At 39.8% G+C, this 5,539-nt stretch overlaps 1 non-coding gene across 1 annotated transcript; it reads left to right on the top strand.

Annotated features, from left to right (window-relative positions):
• The first annotated feature begins 1,935 nt into the window (after positions 1-1,935).
• LOC131222211 (small nucleolar RNA R71) lies at positions 1,936-2,042 on the top strand. The gene has a single exon (XR_009159923.1). It is a non-coding gene; the product is annotated as a small nucleolar RNA R71 (small nucleolar RNA).
• Positions 2,043-5,539: the final 3,497 nt, after the last annotated feature.

Genomic DNA, 5,539 nt, shown 5'->3' with positions numbered 1-5,539 from the left:
GAAGGTGGAAGAGGTTCCACTCTAGCTTTCCATTTTGTTGTATTCATTTCTGGATTAGAATCAAGCAATGCATTGACTTCTTGGATGAAACTTTCTATGTCAAAATCTATGCCAAAATGTGCTAAACAAGTCTCAAGAGTGTCTTCGAAAGATTCAAGGAAAGAGTCATGCACTAGACTCTTAATCATGTTCACTTCAAATATATCATCCGAGTCTGACATTTGTTGTCCAGCATTCAAAACAATGAGTTTAATCTTCATGTTACCAAAAGATAGCTTCATAACTCCGTCCCTGCAATTTATGATTGCATTGGATGTGGCCAAGAATGGATGTCCTAAGATAACCAGGATTTGACTTGTAGGATTCTGGACAGGCTGAGTATCTAGAACAATGAAATCCACTGGAAAATAAAACTTATCAACCTAGATTAGCACATCTTCAATAATACCACGGGGCGCCTTGATAGATCTATCAGCTAGTTGTAATGTTATTTTAGTTGGTTTCAGCTCACCAAGTCCTAGCTGCTCATAGACCGAATATGGTAACAAATTAACACTGGCCCCTAAATCAAGCAACGCTTTTTGAACCTTATGCTCTCCTATGACACAAGAAATGGTAGGAGCTCCTGGATCCCTAAATTTAGGAGGGATGTTGTGTTGAATCATGGAGCTAAGTTGCTCCGCAAGGAATACCTTCTTATGAACATTCATCTTACGCTTTTGAGTGCATAAATCTTTAAGGAACTTAGCGTAAGCAGGAACTTGCTTGATAGCATCAAGCAACGGAATGTTGATTTGCACTTGCTTAAACATGTCCAATATCTCATTAAAGTTGTTTCCTTTCTTAACCGGTGCCAGACGTTGAGGAAAAGGTGCTTTAGGCACACAAGATGGCACATGAGTGGTTTCTGGAGAGTCAGAGTGCTTTTGGGCTTTCGATGCATTAGTATGTCTCTCCGCTTCATTTTGATCTTCTGATTTGGAATTTGATTCTTCCCTAGGCATTTCTACTTTGCTCTCGATCTGTTTACTGGACCTAAGGGTAATGATTGATTTGGCTTGCTCATGATATTGTTCTTGGTTTGAATTAGAGCCAATCTCATACTGTCCTTTTGGATTTACCACAGGTTGACTAGGAAACTTGCTCTTGTCTCTCTCACTCAATATGGCAGTAAGTTGACCCAATTGTACTTCCAGCTTAACAATGGATTACGCATTTACATGTAAACTCTGCTGGTTAGCTAGTAAAGTATGTTGGGTGTCTTTTTGAAATTAAAGTGAACTCTGCATAAAAAGATTGAGTGTATCCTCAAGAGATGGTTTCCTAGATTGTGGAGGTACTTGTTGATACTCTGAGAACTGCTGAGGTTGTTGACTGCCAACTTGGGAGTAAGGTTGCATAGGAGGATTTCTAGATGGTCCTCCTTGTTGTGGTCCTTTTGCCCAAGAGAAATTTCGATGTCTAGCCCATCCTGAATTGTAGGTGTTTGAGTAAGGATCATTCTCAGTTCTCCGAAAGGTGTTCATAGCATGTACTTGTTCAGAGAGAAATTCTGAAAATGCTGAACTAGATGGACAAGACTGCGTAGGAGGGGCGAGACTAGAACATATGGCACATGACTCGACTTGAGTTGTTTGTGGAGGTCCATTGTTTAACATTAAAGCATCCACTTTCTTTGTCAGGCTATCAATTTTGGCATAAAGATCTAGCGTGACTCCTACCTCATATATACCCTCTTTCTTCAGTGGTTGAGGGCTTCTTTCACCTCTATTTGAATAGTCCCATTGCTGGGAGTTTTCACACAAGGTTTCAAAGAAATTCCAAGCTTCGACATCACTTTTGGCCATGAATGACCCTCCACTAGTGGCGTCAACCATACGATGGTTTTGTGGTGTCAGACCGTCATAGAAGTATTGAACCTGTTGCCACTTTTCAAAACCATGGTGTGGACATTTAAGAAGTAAATCCTTCCATCTTTCCCAACATTCATGAAAGTGCTCACCCTCTTTTTGTGTGAAATTCATAATTTCTCTACGGAGAGCATTAGTTTTGTGAACCGGGAAGAACTTGTTTAAGAACTTCTTAGACAGTTGGTCCCATGTAGTGATAGACCCAACTCCTAGAGAATTCAACCATGCTTTCGCCTTATCCTTCAAAGAAAAAGGACCGTAAACGGATCGAATCGTCTGAAAAGTTTTGGAACTTAAAGGTGGAGCAAATGTCTAAGAATTCTTTCACATGATGATATGGATCCTCCTTATCTGAACCATAAAAGGAGGGCAACAATTGTATGACCCTAGGTTTAAGTTCAAAATGTGCTGCCGTGGTGGCAGGCAACACTATACATGAAGGCGCATTGAATTGGACAGGAGCTGAATAATCTTTAAGAGCTTTAGTTCCATTCTCTTCCGCCATTTCAAATAGGATGTTTCTAAATCTTCTACGAAAGGTTCTTTCTATTTCAGGATCGAAAGGTGCTAGTTCTATATTCAGAGATCTACGTCCTAGCATAAACTATGTTATCAATATATAAAAGAAAACTAAACTAAGATGCAACCTAAGATGAATAGAACTAAAAATAAAAGTTATGAATTCATAAAAATAAGAGAAAGCTATGTAAACGAGAATTGGAAGGAAGAACCCGGAAAAGGCGATGATGAATGTCTGAAGATTTGAGAGCTCCTCCTTTTGAAGACAATCTTATTTAGCAGCTTCCTTCCTCAATTTCTGTAGACATAACAAAAATAAATTGAATTTCCTAAAATAATGCTAGAAAAATCATAAGCAATGGTTAATTTCTAAAAAAGAAAGTTTCTAATCTTAGAAATAAAAGCTAAGTTAGTTTCTAAAAAGGGAAAAAATTTCTAAAACTAGAAAATAGAAAGTTACTTGAAAGAAGAATCAAAATCTAGAAATAGAAAATTTCTAAAAAATAAAACCCTAATTTTAAAAATAGAAATTAGAAAAAGTAGAGAATTTAGAAAGAGATTACCAAATTAGTAGTTTATGTCAGGACCCTACAAAACATGAAATTGGTTAGTTTCTAAAAATATTTAACCTAAAGTTAGTAAAAACCTAAGACTATGAATTATGATAAGAGAGAATCCTAAATCCAATTGGACCGAAACAGTCCCCGACAACGGCGTCAAAAACTTGATGTTTTATTTAAACTAACCTGATTTAAATGATTTTAAACTCGCAAGTATATGAATCCGATGTAGATATGGTACGTATTACAAGATCGTTCCCACGAGAATTGGTTGTCAGAATTCAAAATTAAAGACTCTTCTTAACTAATCCAACAAATATTTAAGCTAGTAATTGAGTACAATAAACAAAAATCAATGGAAAAATAACCGAGAGCAATAATGAGAAAAATTCAATCAAGGAGAAGACTAGGACTTTCGAATCCACCCCTAATTATCATAAACCTTGTTCTACCTGTTGATTCACCCTAATTCAGATTGATATCAAAATAAATATAGCGCACTTATGTCCTTGGCCGGGCACACAGAATGTATAATTCCTTAAAGCATATGGATCACATCTTTCCATCCATGGTCAGGTATGGAGAGATGTAGATTCCTGTTTCTTCCTCTATAGGAACCTGTTCATGGTCAGACACAAGCACTTAGAATAATATTCCAAACAACATCCATAACTAGACTTTGGTTGAGCTCTTAGAATGGAGAAGTACAAAACTTTCAATTAAGCACCCTAGAGAAAGAAACAAATCAATTAAATCAAAATGAAATCAACACATAACAAGGGTTATTCAAATTAGGGGCTTCATCTCAGCCCTAACTAAGAACTTAGAAACTCATAGATTCAACTGGAAAAAAGGAAAAACATACTTGATAAAAATACATCCCTTTCCAATCTCTCCCTTCTCTCTTTCTTCCCCGTCCTCTACTTCCTTGAATCTCCCAGCCACTCTTTTCTTCTCTGGATCTGTTCCCTGGCTCTTCTCTCCCTCTTGTCCCTGTTTTGCATCTCTTTTTATAGCTGTTGGAGTGGCTGGAGTGGTGAAAATTGAATTTGGAAAGCTGTCGCATGCGCAGTGAAATCCTTTTCGCAGCAAACTTCTGTGCCTTCATAAGTCCCTTGTTCTTTGTACTTTATCCGTAAAATCAACGTCTCCTGGGACGTTTTTGGCTGGTCTATACGATGGACGGATTAGATCTTCCATTTGATCAAAGATGGTGGGCCACAACCGCCTGGAAGTCCACTTTTCGCAGACGTGCATAAGCCTTCGCACGTCCAGCGCTGTGATGCTCAGTGGGCCCCACATAAGCTTTTTTGTGGAAATCCAAGCCGTCCATTGGATGCACGATGAAATTTCGGTCAGATATGGATGGTTTTGAACATCCATTGACGCGACCCATAGAAGAAATTACAATAAAATCAATTTTGAACGTCACAGGACAGTCCACTTGTGGCCTCTGTATCTCACACGTGTGCACGTATGGGCACAAAATGTAAACATGGTTTTGTAGTTATCGAATCCTTCCACACGATGAACGGCTTGGATCCGACGTACGTGCCATGGGTGGGCCCCACAGAGGTCCGCAAAAATGGACTTTCCGTCTGTTACGTTGAATGAAAACGGCAACTTCTGTTTTGGAAAGGAGACACAGGTCAGTGCCTGCTGACCCGCCTTAGCTGGTTCCGTGCTTCGTGGGCACGTGTACATGGTGTACGCACGTGCTGCACATACAGGGCCCTCTGTGATGCTTATGAGAAATCTTTACCAACCATCTGTTTTGTCTCCCCGATTAAGGGGTTGAGACCAAATTTGAAGCATATCCTGTTATCAGGTGGACCCCACTTAATGAATTAAGGGGCTGATCTGGCCGTTGGGCAACTTCCTCAGTGATTCAATGGATGAAATTTAATTTGTATGGTTAATTTATGATCCCCATCCCATGTATGGAGTTTCGAGCCAATCGGATAGCGGGAACCATGTGATCTTGCATTCTGCACCAATTTTGGGCCTCTTTAATGTGAATGGCTTGATTTCCTCGGATTCCTGGCATGTAAATTCTTTAGTCTTAGTTCTCTGGAGTGCGTCCCTTACTCTGGTGACTTCAGAGTGTCAAATCCATGCTTGTAGTACTCTTTTTCCATCAACGCTCCTGATTTCATCCTGCAATAAAAATATAATTAAAATATTCCATTAAGCATTATCATGTACGTAAAATCATGCAATTATTAGGGTCTGATATGCAATATTTGACCCTTATCAGTCACGATGGACCTTAACCCATGGGCTCCAAATACAGCACAATGGGCCTCAACCCACGGGCCCTTATACATCACAATGGGCCTTAACCCATGGGCTCCAAATATAGCACAATGGGCCTCAACCCACGAGCCCTTATACATCACAATGGGCCTCAACCCATGGGCTCCAAATACAGTACAATGGGCCTCAACCCACGGGCCTTATACATCACAATGGGCCTCCACCCATGGGCCCTAATACATCACAATGGGCCTTAACCCATGGGCCCATAATACACCCACATCAGTGGGTCCC

Source organism: Magnolia sinica, chromosome 1, assembly GCF_029962835.1.
Source record: "Magnolia sinica isolate HGM2019 chromosome 1, MsV1, whole genome shotgun sequence".
NCBI lineage: Eukaryota > Viridiplantae > Streptophyta > Magnoliopsida > Magnoliales > Magnoliaceae > Magnolia > Magnolia sinica.
This window is presented reverse-complemented; position numbering and strand designations above follow the sequence as displayed.